The 21,586-nt window shown below is 48.2% G+C and overlaps 1 protein-coding gene across 2 annotated transcripts in view; it reads right to left on the reverse strand.

Moving 5' to 3' along the window:
• The window catches only part of ABAT (4-aminobutyrate aminotransferase), an 88,021-nt gene that overhangs the window by 38,517 nt on the left and 27,918 nt on the right, over window positions 1–21,586 (reverse strand). Inside the window, exon 2 of one of the 2 annotated variants that reach the window (XM_067706661.1) lies at window positions 15,951–16,182. The exons of the other annotated variant lie outside the window; for it this stretch is intronic. The gene's annotated coding sequence lies outside the window, so the exon portion shown is untranslated. The remainder of the gene's footprint in view (window positions 1–15,950; window positions 16,183–21,586) is intronic. 2 annotated transcript variants of the gene reach the window in all.

Raw genomic sequence — 21,586 nt, forward strand, 5'->3', positions numbered from 1 at the left:
GTCACGCCAACCAAGACCACACCCTTGCTGGCCAGGTATCCCACTCCCCACAATTTCCCCACACAGTGGAGAAGGTTCTTCTAATATGAAATCCTTTGCTTTTATACAGAATATAAACTTTTTTTTTTTTTTTTTTTTGGCGGTACGTGGGCCTCTCACTGTTGCGGCCTCTCCGGATGCACAGGCTCAGTGGCCACGGCTCACGGGCCCAGCCACTCCGCGGCATGTGTGATTTTCCTGGACCGGGACACGAACCCGTGTCCCCTGCATCGGCAGGCGGACTCTCAACCACTGCGCCACCAGGGAAGCCCTAAACTTTTTTAAAAAATAAATTTATTTTATTTATTTTTGGCTGCGTTGGGTCATTGCTGCGTGTGGCCTTTCTCTAGTTGCGGTGAGCAGGGGCTACTCTTTGTTTTGGTGCACGGGCTTCTCATTGCGGTGTTTTCTCTTGTTGCGGAGCACGGCCTCTAGTCATGCGGGCTTCAGTATTTGTGGCACGCGGGCTAAGTAGTTGTGGCTCACAGGCTGTAGACTGCAGGCTCAGTAGTTGTGGCGCATGGGCTTAGTTGCTCCGCGGCATGTGGGATCTTCCCGGACCAGGGATTGAACCCGTGTACCCTGCATTGGCAAGTGGATTCTCAACCACTGCGCCACCAGGGAAGCCCAGAATATAAACTTTAAAAAAAAAACTTTTTGACCGCGTGACTTGCAGGATCTTAGTTCCTGGACCAGGGATTGAACCCAGGCCACAGCAGTGAAAGCTTCGAGACCTAACCACTGGACCTCCAGGGAATTCCCCAGAATATACACTTTAAATCAAAGCCTGTTCCCATGTTTTCATTTGACCTTGTAGCCAGGTAGGATTATTATGCCCATTTTCTAGATGGAAAAACAAAGAGAGGGGACAGAGTTGGCTTGAGAGCTCTCTGTAGGTGAGCTGGCAAGCTCAGGGCATCGTCCACCTGGGATAAGCAAGGCAGGCCTGTGTTCTACACGATGGAAAGACCCAGACGGACGAAACTTCACAGCAGACGTCATGATGACTGCTCAATGTGGGAAGCGGGGAGCTCCCTCTGCCCTGTTCACATACAGAATATCGGTGGTTGGGAATCCTGCAGATCCAGAGGCGTATCCGGTGGCCCATTTTGGGGGTTGTACTTCTCCCGAGTTTGTTCTGGACTGAGAGGGGTCCCTGGAATGTGGGATTTTCAGTTTTGAAACTGGAACAGGCCCAGAGCCCAGTGGATAGTTACTCTACGCAGCCCCAGGGAATCAGGGTTCCCAGCTCCCACTTTACAGGTGTGTTGGTTGATTCTCTCCAGATTGCTCCTAAGCCCTGATCCCAAATCCCGGCACCTAGCTCTGTTAGTTGCCTTTGCACTGTAGGCCTGGAGCAAAGCCTCCCTCCCGCATTGTTTATCTGCTTCTTCTTATCACCTCTCCCCCCTCCATCCCCCTCTCCCCAGGCCACCATTCAAACTACTCCCTGTGCATCTTTTTGTTTGTGGGTCTTCTCACTAAATACATGCTTTGTTACTTGGCACATGTATTTTCCTTGTGTACCTACAATACTGGGTATAGACCTGTATTGTTTCTCAGAACAACGACGGAAGCATTCGCTTCTCATTATTACTGTTTCCCGAGTCCTTTCTACATGCTGCCCACTGTGCTAAGCACTTTACATACAGTATTATTAACATTTATTATTATTATTAACACCCACAACAATGCTATATCACACCCTTTTTACAGATGAGGAAACTGAGGTACATAGATGTTAATGGTGGATCTGAAAACAGAACTCAGCTGTCTGAGTCCAGGGTCAGCAAATGTCACCATTCACCATTCTCAGAAACTTCTCCCTCCATCTACAGGGGGGTAGACATGGCAGCCAGGTCTGTTCTGTGTGACCCAGCCCCACTGGTCATACCTGACTGGTCCCGGCTGGGCCAGAGTCCTGGGAGCTGTTGGGTCAGCCACTATCTACCTTGTAAGAGGAGCTGGCGTTCAAACAGGGTCTTTTGTTTAATTAATTAATTTGGCTGCGCTGGGTCTTAGTTGTGGCATGCGGGATCTTCGTTGCCGTGTGCGGGATCATTAGTTGCGGCATGCGGCATCTAGTTCCCTGACCAGGGATTGAACCCAGGCCCCATGCATTGGGAGCAGAGTCTTAACCACTGGACCACCAGAGAAGTCCCCAAAGAGGGTCTTTTCATGGAGAAGAATGTGGCCTGTGCACTAGAGAGAAGCAGCCACAGGAGAGAGAAAGTGGGTCCAGCATGTGGGGGACTCCCTGGTTCCATCTCAAGCCTGCAGCTCAGCTCGGCCATGAGTGCAGCACCCACTTCTGAACCTGTTGGGGGGACCTGAGTTACCTTCCCGGGGGGTGAGTGGGTGGGGGCAGGGGAGAGCCAGGAGTGTTACGCTCAAAGATGTCCCTCCACGTGGGAGGAAACATCAGGAGTGAGGGAAAAGTGTTCCCATCCTAATAGTGCCTTGGTAAGAAAGTCCAGAAAGCCTCCCCCTTCCCCACTTTTCGGGGCTTGCTTGCATTACTTTGAATGGATTTCTGTTGCTTGCAAACAGAATCCTAGCTAACAGCATGGTTAGAGCGTCAGAGCCCCAAATTTTGGTAGTGCACTGGGAATAATAATGCCTCTTCTGGGACTTCCCCGGTGGTCCAGTGATTTAGACTCCGTGCTTCCACTGCAGGGGGTGCAGGTTCGATCCCTGGTCAGGGAACTAAGATCTCACATGCCACACGGCACAGCCAATAAAAGAAAAAGAAAATGATAAACAAAACCATAATAAGGCTGCTTCTACTCAGCACTGCAGGTGGAGCAAGGCCCTGCAGGGTGGCTAAGGATGAAGACTTCTGGGCGGCAAACCTTCTCTGCCCAGTGGGGGATCGGGATTCCTCCAGGGTGGAAGTGACTGTTCTGAAGGGTACTTTATTCCCCTCAATCTGCTCAACCAGCAGTAGTGTATCTCTCCGTTTCAGAGACGACGAGATGGAAGCTCGGAGGAGTTATGGTATTTGGATTTGGTCATAGGATTGCTTCGGACTGCCTGACCCCAAACCCTTCATTACAGCATCGATTAAGTCAGTGAATAACAAAACACCTACTGTAGAAGCAACGGGGCTTGATGAATACAAATGATCTAGTTCAGAGGGGAAATTTTATGGCTTTTCACCCGAGAAAATATTATTGAGAAAAGCATGGGCTTGGAAGGTGCGACCTTAAATTAACTGAGAAACCAGACTCTTTCCTTGATAACTCAATGGATATTTGATCTATTCCAGAACAGCCAACTCAATGCAAGCCTGTTAATTTTTAGCAGCCTGGTAACTAGGTAGAAAGAGTAGTTGCTGTCTCTCATTTAAGAGCATTGGTCTCAAACGGGAGCACTTAAGACTCCACACAGTTCAATTTCCAGTAGACGTGTTTTTGAAAATGCTAGATGTGTTTTTGAAAATGCGAGAATCTCGGAGAGCTAGCATATTAACATTTGAATGCTCTGCAAAAGTGAAAGTCACATCTATACACTTTCAATTACAAAATGTCACACTGGGAAATATATCTCAGTGATATTTCAGTGGCCCGCAGTTGAAACTGACCTTATAACGAAACCTGATCTCTATCAGACGTTAGTTCTTAGCACAATATATTTCCAACAATCAGAAGAATTAATGTCATTCATTCACTGTCCCTGGCCCACTAATTCAATCAACAAAATTAATTAGGCACCTGTTTCAGGCAAGGCACTGCATTATTTAGGCATAGGAGAAAACGAAGATGGATAAAATGCTCCTCTCTTTCTGAAGCTCATAATTTAGTGTCAGAGGAATGAAGGGAGAAAAAATGGGAGAATTTAATGTACTAGCTGCTTTACGCATCATGTTGATAAATTCTTAAAATAACCTGGCAGGATATGCAGGTGAAAAAATTTCCAGTTCACTGTCAACAACTAATTCTGTATAAGACAGAATGGAACCCTGACTTTTGCTGGTATAAGCAAGGTACCATGGGAACAGAGAAATTAATTCTGGGTTGGGGGGCGTGCTGCCCCTTGAAAGGCTGCGAGATTTCAGAAGTCACAGAAGAAAGGGGAGGTAAGGCCTGAGCTAATGCTCGGAGGCATGAAAGGACATGGAATGGCCAAGGATTCAGGCAAGAAATCACAGAGTGGAAGGGAAGATGAGGGGCAGAAACAGCTGATCGCCAGATGGAACCCTCTGGAGACCCTCTCAAGGAGGGAGGGTGCCAGCTGCTCGTCTTATCCGGAAGGATCCTGTTCAGTCAAGTCCCAGAGGACAGGGAGGGAATGAGTACTCAGCATGTCAATGAGATGCTGGGGTCATCGTTGAGCTGGGGAGGGGGGCTTGCTGGGGTGAGCTGAGTGGAGGGCACCAACCAGGATGGGAGATGATGGCGAGGAAGCAGCCAGGGACCAGCTCCTAAACCCTCAGCCTTAGAGATGGTGGTTTAAGAATTATGCCTTCCTCAAAATGTTAAACGTAGGATGACTATATGGCCCAGCAATTCCACTCCCAAAAGAACTGAAAATAGGAATAAATACATAAACATGCACGTTCACAGCAGCACCATTCACAATCATCAGAAGTTGGAAACAACCCACTGTCCATCAATGGATGAGCAGACGAACACCATGCGGTCTGTCTACACCAGGGAGTATTATTCGCCATGAAAAGGAAAGAAGCACTGATACAACATGGATGAACCTCAAAGACATTATGGTAAATGCAAGAATCCAGACGTCAAAGGTCACATATTGTAAGATTCTGTTTATATATAAAACTTCAAGAATAGGTAAATCTAAAGAGATAGAACTTAGATCAGTGGTTGCCAGGGGCTGGGAAGAGAGGATAGTGGGATTGACTATGAATGGCCACGGGGTTTCTATTTTGGGTGATGAAAAATTTTGGAACTAGATAGGGGTGATGGTTGTACGACGTTGTGAATGTATTAAAAGGCACAGAATTGTTCACTGAAGATGGTTGATAGTTAATTTTGTTATGTGAATTTGACCTCAATAAGAAAGAGAATTGTTGAGTGATCCCTCCTCTTTCAGAGAGGGGAGAGAGAGGACCAGAAAAGGGCATAGAGGGGAATGACACATCCTGATCATAGAGGCCTGCGTTTGAATTCCTGCCGCTACAGGCTGTGTGATCCCAAGTTGTCATTTGACCCATCTGCTTCATTCATTCACTTAGCAGGTGTCCCTGTGCCCCTGTGATACGCCAGGCACCGTGCATAGGCACTCTGATGAAATGCAGAGCAAGACCCAGCTTTAAAAGAGCTGTGATAGATTAGTGATGTCTGTCACGTGCACTGTAATAGTGCAGTCGTTGATTCTAGAGCTCTGTGGTCTGAGATCCCTGGAGGTTTCTGGGGTCACTGAGGAAAGGGGACAGCCTACAGGCAGACTCTCCCTGCAGACTCACTCTGGGGCCCCTCAGATGCAAGTCAGTCACAGGAGGGGCTCCCTTTCCCGGGCGGAGACCTCAAAGCAGCAACAGTGACAGCAGACAGCTGGGTGCCCAGGGGTCTTGCTGGGGGCCAGTCATGCCCGTCTCTCACCTGGCAGGGCAATGATGCCCTCAGGGGGTTCCTGGCTTTCTCTCTTCCTCTCCTTCTGTTTTCTAATTGGTTTCTGACCTTTTTAAAGGACAATTCATCTCACATCACTCTCCTGCCTAAAACCCTCCAATCACACTTAGAAAAATGCAAACCCCGAGAGAGTGGGGATGGAGTTTTTCCTGTTCACCAGGTACCCGGAGCTCAGCACAGCTCCCGGACTCATCGCATTCGAGCTGTGAAAGGCAGACATTCCCACATACCTTTTAAGGTAGATCATATTTAAAATTAGCGAGCAGGTCTGAAATTTGTGTTAAAACAACAATTTAACAATAACATTCCCCTCCCCTCAAATCTAAAGTCACTGTGTCACTGACTGTCCACCACAGCCCTTGTTTGGCTCGGGCACAGAAGACACATCACTCTCCTGGCCTCGGTTTCCTCGTGTGTAAAATGTAGGTGTTGGATCATATGGTTTCTAAGGCCCCTTCTGACCCCGAGAAGCATGTGGCGAGCGGTTTGCTCAGAATACCTGGCAGCACTACTCCCCACCTCCACTCTTACCCCAGAAGGGGTCCCAGCATCACCCTGTTCCTCCCGCCATGCCCTCTGCCATCTGTGGCACATCTGGAAAAAGGAGGAGGTGACCTGAAGGATCCCGGGCCTGAGGGCGAACTTTCTGAGCACTGGCACACCCTGAGGCTTGTGGCCAAGGCGGGGCTGGAGAAATCCCAGACTCTGAATGGAAACAAGCTGGTTGCAGGCACCCCTGGTCCCTAAAATCCCGTCTCCCTCTGTGTTTTCCAAACTTCTTCCCAGCATACTACTTCTCCCTCACATTCTTAATCTCGTACAACATGTATTTACTTAACGTACTTCTTGAAATCAACTTGCTTTATATCTTTTTTTTTAACTTTTTGTTTGTGCCGAGAGTCACCTGGGATCTTAGTTCCCCGACCAGGGATCAAACCCGCGCCCCATGCTTTGGAAGCTCCGAGTCTTAACCACTGGACTGTCAGGGAAGCCCAGAAATCAACTTGCTTTCTAAACTTTATAAAGCTATTTTCCTACAACCCTTACTAATCACTCCCCAGCCCCTTTTCCTCAAAGTTTCATCTGGGGCAAATAAAGGTGATGGGGGAAAGAATGTAAGAAAATCAAGACAGGTTGTTAAATTAAAAGCTGGATGCAGTTGACTACCCAAGGTTTCCAGCCTCGGCCAGGCCCCCTATTTTTGCTGGCATGGAGACCACCAGCTCTTAGACAGGTGTTAAAGGAGGACAGGGACTTTTCTCCTTGACAGAACCTAAAGAGAAATTTCAATCAATCAATAAATTAGACAGAATAGGAACCATCAGAGTACGCGGCAGATGGGGGCGATCTTTGTTTCAGACACCCAGAGCCCCTACAATAAATGCTGTTTCTTACTGTGCGTTTCAGTCAAAACAAGTTGAAACCCTTGGGTTTCCACCCACTGCTCCCTATCCCTTTTCCTCTAATTAAAATGCTAATTAGTTCTCTCTGCTCCCTCTTATCTGCCTGGTGCAACTGAAGGGTGGGCAGGGCTGGGAGAAAGCAATGTTTAAATCAATAGGGGGAGAGGAATTCAGGTGAACGGGGGGCGGGGGGGGGGGGCGGCGGCGGTGGGGGGGGGAACCTTCCCAATTTGCTTTGGAGGGAGAATAAAAAGTCAAAAGTACTGGTTGCTGGATTTTTTTTTTAACATCTTTATTGGAGTATAATTGCTTTACAATGTTGTGTTAGTTTCTGCTGTATAACAAACTGAATCAGCTATATGTATACATATATCACCATATCCCCTCCCTTGCTGTTTAAGGCTCACCTACTGTGTGCCCTGTATCTTCTATACTACTTTTCGTATACACCTCAGGTGACAGGCTCAGAGGTGAATGGCTTCCCAAGCTCAAAAGCCAGTGATTTTGGGGTCTCAGAAGCCAGTGATTCTTCCCCATGCTGCTCGTGAGAATCAGGGGAGCTCTCCACCTACGACGCCCACCCCCCACCCCCGCCCTGGGCACACCCACGGATCTGACCTGGGCATTGGTGAAGCTCCCGAGGCAGGGTTGGAACCACCTTCCTAAGGGGTAAACGGTGGACCCTGCACTTGACCCAGGTCTGCATGGCCCCCAAATCCTTGGAAATGGTTTCCGACTTTGAAAGTTAAACATCCCAAAGATGAAAAAGAAGAGAAAGAAGAAGATCAAGGTGGCACTTTGGGGAGGTGGTATGCAGGGTGTTTGATGTGAAACCAGCCTCTTTTGCCTTCTGTGTGACCTTGGGCACCTTAAGTAACCTCTCTGTGCTTCAGTTTCCTCCTCTGTAAAATGGGGACAATACCAATTGCACCTAACTCATGCGCTAGCAGAGGGTGAACTGAGACCTGGGACTCGGGTCCCTGCTGTATCCCCAGCCCCAGTGCCCGGCTGAGAACAATCACTGAATAAATAATAAACACTCCAGAACCATCCTACGAAGATGGACTCATCTCTCCACCATGCTGCCTCTCAGGCCCTATGAACACCAAATCTTTGCACGTGTCATTAGCTAGAGATAGAAGCCCCAGACCTCTCTGAGGCCCTGAAGATGCTCTTTCTCATTCTTCTATCTGCTCTAGGGACAGAGACAAAGGGGCTGGCAGAGGCTGGGGACATTCCTTTCCCATCTGCAGCCCTAGCCGTCGGCTTTTCTGCAGACTCAATGGGGACACAATGACACGTTCAGCTAAGTGGGCCTCCATTGTCAAGGCCAGGGGTCGTCATGGCAACCAATAAAGCCAGAGGCCTGGCCTTTACAGATGGCTAACAGGGCCCCATTCATGGGCCTGTGACGGTGGCCTTGGGACAGAAGGTTTCATCTCAGACCTGGCTTCCCTCCTCCGGCCCCGACTCCTGTGACTCCTCCTCCCTGGTTTTCTCTGCAAAATAGACCCCGGCCCTCCCACCCTGCACTCATGATTTCCTTTAAGAACCTGCCTCGTGGAGCATGATACTATCATCAGTGGCTTGTATCAGTAGAGAGGAATATTGTTCTTAGAAACAGGCAAGTGTTGACTCCTAAGACAGACTAAGGGTTCATTTGAGAAAGTAACGTGAGCCAGAAATTGGGCCCAAATGTGCTGTCTATTAGCTTGATGACTCTGGGCAAGTTGCTCAACTAGGGAATTCCCTGGCAGTCTAGTGGTTAGGACTCTGCGCTCTCACTGCCGAGGGCCCAGGTGAGTGCCTGGTGTTCAATTCCTGGTCGGGGAACTAAGATCCCACAAGCCGTGTGGCATGGCCAAAAAAAAAAGTCGCTCAGGACTTCCCTGGTGGCACAGTGGTTAAGAATCTGCAGGGGACATGGGTTCAAGTCCTGGTCCAGGAAGATCCCACACGCCGCAGAGCAACTAAGCCTGTGCACCACAACTACTGAGCCTGCGCTCTAGAGCCCAGGAGCCACAACTACTGAGCCCGCGTGCTGCAACTACTGAAGCCCACGCACCTGGAGCCTGTGTTCCGTGACAAAAGAAGCCACTGCAATGAGAAGCCTGCACACTGCAACGAAGAGTAGCCCCCGCTCACTGCAACTAGAGAAAGCCCACATGCAGCAACGAAGGCCCAACACAGCTAGAAATTAATTAATTAAAAAAAAAACCATTGCTCAGCTCACCAGGGCCTCAGTTTTCTCATCTGTAAAGTGGGAAGAATAAAACCTACCCATGTGGTCACGAGGCACAGAATTTGGTTCCGGCCAACTGAAGCCGACACACAAGATGTAGAAGAGAAGGCTCCCCGCAGGCCATGTTCTCAGTTTCCAAAGACCCCTCCTCTGCAGGGAAGGTATTTCTTCTACAGCCTCAAGTGCTGGGAGGGACCATTTGCACGTGCAAATCTCTAGCTCTGCTTGAGCCTGAACATCCAGCTTCCACGAGACAGAAGCTGGTCTGCCTCAACATCTCCCATCCTCAGGCTCCTGTCTCCCAGTTCACCTGCCTGCCCCAGCCCGCCAGGCTCCAACAGGAAGCATAAGGTGAACTTAAATCATGCATGCAGGCAGCATGAACACGGCATCACTAGAACAGAGTGAAGGGAGGAAAGAACAGACAAGGCTTCAAGTCCAAGTCCTCTGAATGGGAGAGACACAGGCTTTATTCTGGGGGCAGGAAACAGGTGTAAAGACGCATCCTGGAATGGCTGGGCTAGTTTTGGATTTCCAACCCCACAAGGGAGCAGGAGTGAGAAAGCAGAATCTGGGCTGGGAAGGATGCTGTGCCAGCACTGAAGAAGCTGACCCAGGCCAACGTACGCGAGTCTGCTCAATTTCACAAATGTTTACGGGGCACCTGCACTGAGCCAGCACGTGCTGCAGAGCGAGCACATGCCCTGCTCTGTCCTCAGGATCTAGTGTTCCCAAGCGGGGGGCCAACAAGCAACAGATAAGGTCAGTGTGATGAGAGGAGACGTGCTTCCTGTTTAGAGAAACCAAATCATTTTAAGGACTCCAGGAACTGCTAAGTATGCAAATACCACAGCGTATAACAAATGAGCCATTTATTTCCTTCCAGGTCTGCACCACAGGCGACTTGGAAGCACTTTTTTGGTGACTGGAGTTACAGTGTGTGCCCGACAGTATTCCTACGATCCCTTGGAAATATTTTAACTTTTCAGAAATTCAAAGGATCTTTCACTGATGCGTGATGCAGGGTCTGCTACAATTCAATGAACGAATCCCTCCTGTGCCAAGCGTTACCCACACTATCTCATCTACTCCTGGAAGGCAACTACTACTCTCCCATTTTTCAGGTGAGGGAATAGGCTCAGAGAGGTTTTGCCACTTGCGCAAGGACACAAAGCTGGAGATAGTGGAGCTGTGTTAGAACCACGGCCCTCTGCGCTTGAAGACTAAGATCTGGGTATATTACCAGGTGGTTGTGATCCTTACCCAGAGAGCTCATCAATCAACAGAGACCAACATACATACACCTCCTTTACAGGGACAAAAAACTTCAACAGTTACCGCTGCTTGCAGCCTTCCTGAAGACCGTCATCTTTTCTTTTTCTTTTTTTGCCGCACCTTGCAGCATGTGAGATCTTAGTTCCCTGACCAGGGATCAAACACACGCCCCCTACACTGGAAGCATGAAGTCTTAACCACTGGACCACCAGGGAAGTCCCAAGACCTTCATCTTTTAGCCACACACTCGTTTCCAACCTCAGCCCACACGTGGCACTTTCCCTAAACCCCAAAGCTTGTCCCACAGTCCCTTCCAGGGTGCAGAGGCCCAAATTCCACGAGGCGCCCCATCCCACCCTATGGCATGTAAGGTCCTTGGCGTGGAAGAAGCAGCATCTTTATGACTCCATGGCACTTAGGACAGCTCCAGGTAACAGAGAATGCTAACTGCATGTTTTAAACATCAATATGTGACCCAAGAGTTTGCCTACCTTTCTTGCATCCTAATTCTTCTAGCCAACGCTTTAAACATTTTGGTGCAGGAGAGACAGCGAAGGGGAGGGGAGGTCCAAAGATAGAGTCATGAAAAAGCAGCCGATTCGCCGCCTTCTGAGCCAATGAAGCAGGCTCACCCCTTGCTGTTGATGTGGCACAACGGCCATCAGTCATATGATCCTGGCCAAACAGTCAGGCCTTCTGGATGGCACTGTGTGTTGATTTCCAAGATCCTCATGCCAGCCTTACCTGCCCCCCCCCACACAAAGATCTAGCAGCATCTGAGACATCAAACGTAATCTGTCTGTTTAGGGAGTCTTCCCACGGGACCACAGAGGGCAGACGGCTGGAGCCCTTAACCCTACAGCTCACAATGCCTTGTTTAGCTTGTTTATTGAAAGGAGTGGGCCCCGGAGGACAACATATAGCGCCAAAGAAAGAGCTGGGACATGAATCTGAGGAAGAAGGCTGATCACAGCTGCCGGTGATTATCAACACGTGAGGCTGGAGCATTGATCTAGCGCAAAACATCCATCACTTCCATGGTGTTTTGTCCACACAGAGCCAGATACGCAGAGTAAATAAAACTGGCATGGAATATTTCCTGGTTGGCATCCTCCCTGGAGGGGAAACCCACCCAGGTGCCCAAACCTCCCCGGGTTTCTCTCATCAACAGCGTTCTCTGCCTTCCCTCCTGTTGAGAAAAATGCCTCCATTTTATGGCTTTTTGATAGTTTTAGGAAAACAAACTTGCTAATTAAAAAAAGAAAATCTCTAAAATGATACTCCTTGAGACATGTACAAAACCCCCAGCCATCCTCCAGGCAAAAAGATAAGGCTTTCAGGAATGAGTTGAGGGCTTCCTATTGAAACCATCTTATTCTTTCACATTTAAAAAATGTGAAATGCCCCAACATTCCTTGGCTCCTTGCTACCCCCAGGATAAAGCCCAGCTGCTTGGCTGGGTACCCCCTGCCCCCAACCTGTATGTCCTGCCCTCTGGACGCTGACCTGTACATACTCTGCTCTTCGCTGCCTCCGGGTTTTCACTCACATGATCCTGTCTGTTGAAGTGTCCTTTCTGCCCCTCGTCCTGTGCATATTCCCTTACCTCTTGTGTACCTTTTCAGAGTGGCCACCTCCGGCCACCTACTCCAAGAAGCCTTCCTGCTTCTCAGTTCAGGGTTAGACGCCACTCATCTGTATTTCTCCAGCAATCTTTCCTTTTATTATTATTTTTTAAATATTTTAGGGGAATTCCCTGGCGGTCCAGTGGTTAGGACTCGGCGCTCTCATTGCTGGGGCCCGGGTTCAATCCCTGGTCGGGGAACTAAGATCCCACAAGCTGCGTAGCATGGCCAAGAAATAAATAATTAAATTTCAAACACACAAGATGCATCTGACTCTACCTACCACCTTGTTCCAACTGTCAACATCTGTCATGTCTAGATTAGCCACAGATTTATACGCATATTCTTTTCCTGTTCACCTGTACTGTCTATCTGTTCACATCTCTGTCTCTGCCTTTAGCCTGTGAGATTCATGTACTCACTCATTCATTCACTCACGGGTCCACCAGCAGGCACCGCTATGTCCTGACAGCCTATGGCCTGAAGACACAACACTAAATCCTGAGGACCCAGGTGGGATGGTGGGACCAGACAGCAGAGTCCCTGCATTCTGTTCCGGCGGAAGAGACAGACAACAACTAAGTAAACAAGGAAGACAATTTCACATCGTGACAAGGGTCATCAGCATCACTTGACAGCCATCAACCCGCCTGTCTCATCACCTCCAGCACTGAGCACATGTCACAGGCAGAGGAGGCCCAGCAAACATCTGTGTGCTCCCAGAGCTGGATGCTCTGAGCACAGGGTTCCACCGAGGCAGCCTGGGTTCTGCGGTCACTATGGCAACAGTCCTTCCCTTTCCACCCCCTTGGAAGGGGGCAGTGGATGTAGACCAGGATGACTGAGGATCCGCCCCAGCTGCTCAGGACTGAGATGCAGCTCCCCCCACCCCCGCACCCGCTGGCCACCACAGTCTGCTCTCAGGATGACTTTTCAAGTGTGCGAACATCTGGTTCACAAAACCAAAAGGCCGAGTGAACTGATAAACACTCCCTACCTGGGTTCTTTCTTGATCACCCTGAAGAGTCACCCCCATAACGTCAAGGGGTGAAAGCAACACAAAACAGACAAAACACAGGAGGCTGTTTCCAGCCCTCTGGGATGGACTTCGGAGGCTCTGGTGAGCTCGTGGGCTTATGGGCTCTGACTAAACGTGTGTTTCCCTGGAGGTCTTTACAGCGCACCTGAGTAACTCGTTGCCTGGCGAAGGCAGGAGGGCAGTTCTGTTGGGAAGAGGTGGGATAGGGAGGCCTCTTACCATACCCCACACCCCAAGATCTCTGCAGTACCCACTAGGGGCCACCTGCCCAGAGGCCAGCTCTAGAAAGCCAGCCCTGGGTGCAGAAGGGAAAGACCCTCCAGGTTCATCCATCAGTGGCTGAGGCAGGGGTGCTGGGATTACAAGAATAACAGCAACAACAGTATTTAGTGATCTCTTACTTCGGGCCAACCCTCTTTTAAGCTTTTCCATATAATAGTGCCTTTAATTTTTAGAACAATCCCCTGAAGCAGTTACAATGATCCTCCTCTCTTACCAACCCCCGCAAAAAGGGGGGGATGGGCTGGAAACTGGAAGCACAGAGAGGTTAAGTGACTTGCCCAGAAACACACAGCCACTAAGTAGGTAAGCCAGGATACAAGCCCAGGCTGGCTCTAGATCCAGCGCTCTTAACCTCTACACCACAGTAAAGAGGTGAAGTCACTCAGACTCAAACTGGAAGTGGGCAAGACTGTTGAGTTATCCTTCGTAATTTCACAAGAAGGGTGGCAGTGGAGCAGTGACATCATGTGGGTTTTGGCTGGGGCTGGAATCTGGCTCTGCCTCTGTTTTCTCAACTGGAAAATGGGTATGATCGAGTTCCCCCATCCCGAGGCTGCTCTGAGGATTACATGAGGCAATCCACGTGCCGAGCTAGGCAGAGTGCCCAGCATGTGGCCGGTACAGAAAAGATGCAAGCATAGCTCAACAACCACCCATAATCCCAGAACCACCAATTGTTAATACTTGGCCACATGTGTACCTAACCCATCTATTTATCAGTCTATGTATTTATTATCTCTCTTCTGGATTCTTTGAGAGATAGTTGCAGACATTGTGAATTTCATCCCTAAATCCTTCAGCCTGTATAGTCTGAGAACAGGGACATTGTCCTATATTAACCTCAGTACAAATTATCTGAGGTACAAGGTATTTCACCTTCAGGAAATTCACCATTGACATAATAGTATTATCTAATATATTCTGTATTCAGATTCCCCCACTTGTCCCCAAAATGTCTCTGGCAGCTGTTTCTGTTTTCCAGGCTCCAACCCGGGATCACTCATCATTGCATTTGTGTGCAAGGCTCTTTCATCTCTTTTTAACCTGGGACCATTTCTCAGCCATTTTGCTTTTCATGCCATTGACATTTTAAGAGTCTAGGCCAGTCGCTTTGAAAGTCTTTATATATTTTTAAGTCCTTGTAAAATAAACTGTAGCCCACGGGCAAACGGAGAAAGTGCCCTATAGGGTAGAGGTACAGGGGGTTTGGGGGCGGGGCAGAGGAGGGCCTGCAGCATCAGCTCTACCTGGGTCTAAGTACGAGGTTTCCCGGAAGCAATGACAGAGGATGTTTAAAGGTGATTTGAGCTTTGAGCAGGTGGACCAAGGTGGCGGGGCCACTGCAGACAGAAGCCATAGTGTAGGGAACGAGAGTGGCATCTTGGAATTACCAGTGGCAGCAACGCCTCTGAGGGTGAGAGCACCGCACTGAATAAGCAGGGTCTGTGCCTGCGTGGACCGGAACCTTCCTGAGGCCGGTCCTTGTCTCTGGATCTGTCTTCTCCTCCAAGATGCCAAGGGCACTGCCCAGCCCACAGGCAGTGTTCATCCAGAGCGACTGGCCACCAAGCTTCCCAGAAGTTCAGGGACAGGCAAAGCACAAAGGATTCCCTTCCAGGGGTGACGGCGAGTCACCAGGATTCCCACGTCTTGCCCTGCAAGTGAAATTTCCCTTTCTACACCTGCTTGCCTCTTGCTGGTTCTTGGGGCTTGGGCTGCTTCGCTCAAAAAATTCAAAATGGACTTCTAATTGACCGCGGAAGTAAACCATGTGAGGAGGTTGCCATCCAAAGTTTCCTCACGTCTCCTTGACTAAGCCCTCCAGGTTGTCAAGCAAAATCCTTCCGTCCTGTGGCGGAAGAAAGTGAAACGCCCGCTGATGGGGCCCCGTGAGCTTCCATTTTTCTAGAGTTTCAGAGAGAAAGGGGTGTGTGTGTGTGTGTGTGTGTGTGTGTGTGTGTGTGTGTGTGTGTGTGTGTGTGTGCTGTTTTAACCCTTAGGACAGAAAGGAAGGATCTCTTTGGGGGGTTTGAGTGAAAATGCCCTTTCAAGGTGACCCACACTTCATTTCCTGGGGCCAGGAGGCAGACGCATGTCGGAAGTGGTTCTGCCAACCTACTGATAAATGCAAATTCCTTACTTGTCATTTTAACATCTGTCTTCATTTTGTTCCCACTTGAAAGGGGCCCATACTTTAAAAAGTCAACTATACTTCAATAAAAAATTAAATTAAATAAAAAGGGGTGGGGCTCATCCTGTTCTGTTCTCTCCACAAAATATCCTTGAAAAATCTGTCATGTAGGTTTGTGTGTCCTTCAGACAGAAAGTCACACACAGGCACACTTGTACGCCAAACACCACAGATATCAGTGACACACCTCCACATGTCAGCAGATACATGCGAACACATGGACACACACACACACGCACACACATGTCTACACTCACAGCGCCTGGTCGTCAGGGTCCTGCAGCAAGCCCAGCTCCCGCCTGCTTAAAATGCCTCCTCTATGCCATCCTGCAGAGTCCCAGGGACGCGGCCAGCTGGTTCATCCTAAGAGGCGCCACCGGGTACCAGCTCCCCCCTCGGGAGGATGCTCCAGACTCCCAGGCCGTCCGTCCCCAGAACATGGGCTCAGATACTGGAGGGAGAAAAGGGCTCCTCGGAAGCAAAGCAGATCTGGAAAAGGAAGCAAAGCAGATCTGGAAAAGGATGCGCTCAGCTGGTTCCCAGCAAGTGCTTAGAGGGAGAAGGGATGAGGAGGAGGGGCGGGGAGAGCGAGACATGGATTCAGAGAGAGAGAGAGAGAGCTTTCCAGACAGAAGCAGAAAGGAAAAGATCCACACGAAACACCTGCTCTGGGACTTTCTGAAATAGACTGTTTTTCTCCCCTTGACCCGTCGGGGGTCTCTCCCTAGATTTTTCTCTAACAGGCTCGGGAATTCCTGAAGCTACAAAGCAGAGATCCAAGGCTTCAGATTCCTAAATGGCTTCCCCAGGACTCGGTGGCGGCGGCAGCAGATCCAGCCTATGATGGGGCCACAGCCCTGAGGGGCTCTGAGGGGCGCCAGGTCATCTCCAAGACCTCCAGGGGCTGACGGGCTGCCCTGTCTCTTCCAGTCCCTCTGACCCCCTCTCTGGGCGGGGTCTGGGGGATTACTCTAGCCTCCCCATTACAGGCCAAGCTGGGGTCAATGCCTGTCCACAGGGGGCCCAGAAGAGGAAGTGGGAATGGTCACAAGATGGGGAGGGCAAGTGGTGGGCGGAGGACACAGAGCTTTTGGTCACATGCTGCTCATCAGTTGCTATGACGACGGCAAGGGGGTGGGGGCACCCAGATTGGAGGCTGCGAGAGAGACGAGTTGGTTCTAAATCATCGTGACAGCGCTTCAGTTGAGCTATTACGCCGTTGCCGTGGCAACCAATGGGCTCAAATCGCAGAGGAAATCTATAATTATTACAAGCCAGATACCGGCGAACTTGGCGCGGTAATCAGCGTGTTGGGGCAATTTAACGTGAACTCTGGGAGTGGCGTGGGGATCGCTGACCCCCAGCCCCCATCTCTGGGAAGAGTAAGGCCAAAGGAGTCTCAGCAAGGCAGATCTGTTGATGCCACAGAAAGGAAACCTGGAAGGATCTTTTGGCCAAATGAAGAGTAAACATTCGGTGAAACCACATGAAAAATGTCAACATCTGACCATTGAAAAACATTTCCCCTGAATTTATTATGGAAATTTCCAACGTACACCAAAGTTGAATTTGACATTGAATACCTGTCCACTCACTGCCTAGCTTCTGCTGTTAACATTTTTACCATGATGGCTTTCTCACATATCCACCCCTCTTTCCATCCATTAACCCTCCCGATTTGTTGATGCATTTCAAAGTAAACTGCAGACATCAGTGCCCTTCCCCCTCAAATACTTCAGCGTGAATAAAATTAAATATTTGATCATTTTTAAGAACAAAACAGCAATTTAATTTGATTCAATCTAAGTAGAACAAAATCTAGATTTCTGTCATCTAGCTGTCCATCCATCCATCCATCCACCCATCTACCTTCTCTTCCACCCATCCACCCACCCAGCCTCCCACTCATCCACCCATCCGTGCATCCCTGGGAGACCTCATGCACACTCATGGTTTCCATGAATGATTCACCATCCCTGAATCTTCCTCCCTGTTCCAACAGGAGGTCCTGCACATTAAGCTCAATACCTTCTCAACTAAATATCATCATTTTTTCCCTTCACCACACCTATTCCATTTCCTGTGTTCAGCACCTCAGTAAGCAGAACCACTGTCTACCCATTTATTCAAGCCAGAAACTCGAGACACACCCTTGATTCCTCCCTCCCATTACCTTCACTTGGTACCATGCCCTGGGATTTTACTTCCACACTAGCTCTGGGCTCCAGCCTCTCCTCTTGTCCCAGTTCTGGTACCCGTCATGTCTTAGATGGACAGCTGCCCCAGCCTCCTGGCTGGTCTCCCGGCTGCCATCTCACTCTCCCTCTGCTTTCTCCACACTGATTTATCTTCATGAAATATCTGGCCATGCTGGTGGGGGCACACATTTATACAAATACCTCGGAGAGCAATTTATCAAAATCTAAGTCAAAGAATTTGCAAAGGAGCATGTATGGGGCAATGTCTCCTAAGTCCCCAGCAGTTCCTACACTTGGGTATCACATTGGTTTGAGATTTAAGTAGACCAATGTGTCCAGGGAACGTGCTTTTATGAGCTGCCTCTTCTCTGTCACAAGTATCAACACTAGCTCTTCACCAGGAATACCTTTCCAGCCTTTCAAGCCTCCCCAGGTAACACACAGCACCCCAGCAGCACCCTTAGGTAAGGTCAGTCCTGTAGGGGCTGGTTGTACCAGGTGATGGTCTTCTCCCCTGTTCCAGGGATGACTGTGGAAAATACCTAACCGGAGGGTGAAGCAAAAACTGGAACACACTTTGGAGGCATGGCAAGTTTCAAGGGAGCATGATGGGGTTGACAGGAAGGCGCCTGGCTCTAGGTCCTGCTCAAACCTCGCAGGGTCCCCGTGCCTCAGTCTCCCCAGATCTACAAGGGGCTGACCATACCTCCCAGAGGGGTTCTGAAGATCAAAGGTGGCAATGGAGGTGAAAACAGCATGGCAAAGTCATCTTGCTACACAAATGAGAGTCATTATTATTAGTTTATCTTCAGATCTACTAAGCCCACTTCTTTTTAAATTGAAGTATAGTTGATTTACAATGTTGTGTTAATTTATTCAGTACAGCAAAGTGATTCTGTTATACATACATATATATATTCTTTTTTTTTTTTTTTTCGCGTTACGCGGGCCTCTCACTGTTGTGGCCTCTCTCGTTGCGGAGCACAGGCTCCGGACGCACAGGCTCAGCGGCCATGGCTCACGGGCCCAGCAGCTCCGCGGCATGTGGGATCTTCCCGGACCGGGGCATGAACCCGTGTCCCCTGCATCGGCAGGCGGACTCTCAACCACTGCGCCACCAGGGAAGCCCATACATATATATATTCTTTTAAAATATTCTTTTCCATTATGGTTTATCACAGGATATTGAATATAGTTCCCTGTGCTATATAGTAGGACCTTGTTGTTTATCCATCCTATATCTAAGAGCTTACATCTGCTAATCCCAAACTTCCAGTCCATTCCATCCCTTCCCCTCCCTCCCACTCTCCCCACCCCCTTGGCAACCACAAGTCTGTTCTCTGTGTCTGTGAGTCTGTTTCTGTTTTGCAGATAGGTTCATTTGTGTCATATTTTAGATTCTGCATATAAGAGATATCATATGGTTTTTGTCTTTCTGTCTGACTTACTTCACTTAGTATGATAATCTCTGGGTCCAGCTATGTTGCTGCAAATGGCATTATTTCATCCTTTTTTATGGCTGAGTAATATTCCATTTTATATGTGTGCCACATCTTTATCCATTCATCTGTCAAGGGACACTTAGGTTGCTTCCATGTCTTGGCTATTGTGAATAGTGCTTCTATGAACATAGGGGTCCATGTATTTTTGAATTAGCATTTTCTCTGGATATATGCCCAGGAGTGGGATTGCAGGATTATATGGTAACTCTATTTTTAGTTTTTTGAGGAACCTCCATACTGTTTCCCATAGTGTATTCAAGCCTACTTCTTTTAGATTTTATTTATTTATTTATCGGCTGCTTTGGGTCTTCCACTGCTGTGCGCTGGCTTTCTCTAGTTGCAGCGAGCAGGGGCTACTCTTTGTTGCGGTGCGAGGGCTTTTCGCTGCAGTGGCTTCTCTTGTTGTGGAGCACAGGCTCTAGGCACGCAGGCTTCAGTAGTTGTGGCACACGGGCTTCAGTAGTTGTGGCTCACGGGCTCAAGAGCGCAGGCTCAGTAGTTGTGGCACACGGGCTTAGTTGCTCTGCGGCATGTGGGATCTTCCCGGACCAGGGCTCGAACCTGTGTCCCCTGCATTGGCAGGCAGATTCTTAACCACTGCGCAACCAGGGAAGCCCCTCAAGCCCACTTCTGAATACTAAACACCCCTTAAGTGCCTGGAACAAAAGCTATACTTGTTGCTTCTGTTTGAGTGCCTATTTTTTGCCTAGGACTGAGGTAAGCACTTTACTTGTATGATCTCATTTAAGCCTCAAAACAACTCTCCTGTAGTAGGGATTTTTGCTCCCATTTTACAGATGAGAAAGAGGCACAGAGAGGTTAAGTAGCTTCCCTGATAAAATACAGAGGGATGCTACCCAGATACCCCCAAATCTTTCTGACTGCAAAGTTCATGTTTCTCCCACTTCTTAATCATTCCACCTTCTTAAATCAGACCTTTAGACCAGTGTTGTTGAAAATATACACTTGACCCTTGAACAACGTGGTGGTTAGGGGCATCAACCCTCCACAGTCCAAAATCTGAGTACTGCTCTCTCTGCCTCAAAAACAAAGGAATTGATAAATGACTCACCCAAGGGCAGGAAGCTGAAACAGCGTGAATAGAATCAGGACTCAAACCCTAGTTTTTTGTATTCCACATACTGTGATCTCTAAATCCAACACAAACTCTCTGTCACACTTAGTTAATCCAAAGATCTGGAAAGTGGAAATATAGGTACTATATATATATTTGTGTGTGTGTGTGTGTGTATACACACACACACACACACATATATATTTATAGACTCAGTTTTTAAAATTTTAATTAAATTAATTTATTTATTTTTGATTGCACCAGGTCTTAGTTATGGCCCACGGGCTCCTTAGTTGTGGCTTGCAGGCTCCTTAGTTGTGGCATGTGAACTCTTAGTTGCAGCATGCATGTGGGATCTAGTTCCCTGACCAGGGATTGAACCCTCGTCCCCTGCATTGGAAGGCGGATTCTTAACCACTGCACCACAAGGGAAGTCCCTATAGGTACTACATTTATTGAAAACAATCCGTGCAGTTTAATCCGTGTAGGTCAAGGGTCAACTCTAAATGCGAGTCAGGTATGCAATTTAAAATTTTCTATTAAATCAACTGTACTTTAATAAAATAAAAAAAAAATAAAATGGATATAGCCATTGGTAAATTCATGGATCACCTAACATCCAAAATAGGACTGGATAAAGACCAGAACTGATATATGTATATGTATAACTGATTCACTTTGCTGTACACCAGAAACTAACACAACATTGTAAATCAACTATTCTCTAATAATAAAAACAAAAAAAGACCAGAGCCATACTCAAATTACTGAATATTCCCATTAAAAATTTTTTCTACTGAACACGTTATCAAAAAAGGGGAAGTGAAATTTTAATGTTAGTTGTATGTTCTATTTAACCTGATACATCCAAAATATCATTTCAACACATAAGCGATGTAAAAACTAATTAATGGCATATTTTTCTTTTTTTTCTTTTCTTTTTTTTTAACAATTTAATGGCATTTTAATTTTTTGGGTCTACTGCATCTTTAGAATCGCTTACAGCACATCTCGGTTCAGGTGAGCCACGTTTCTGGTGCTCAGCAGTCGTGTGTGGCAGCTTAGGTGGTGCCTTTACATACCTAGAATGACTCTAAACCTTCAATAATGTTTTTGGT

This window comes from Pseudorca crassidens, chromosome 15 (assembly GCF_039906515.1).
Source record: "Pseudorca crassidens isolate mPseCra1 chromosome 15, mPseCra1.hap1, whole genome shotgun sequence".
Classification (NCBI taxonomy): domain Eukaryota; kingdom Metazoa; phylum Chordata; class Mammalia; order Artiodactyla; family Delphinidae; genus Pseudorca; species Pseudorca crassidens.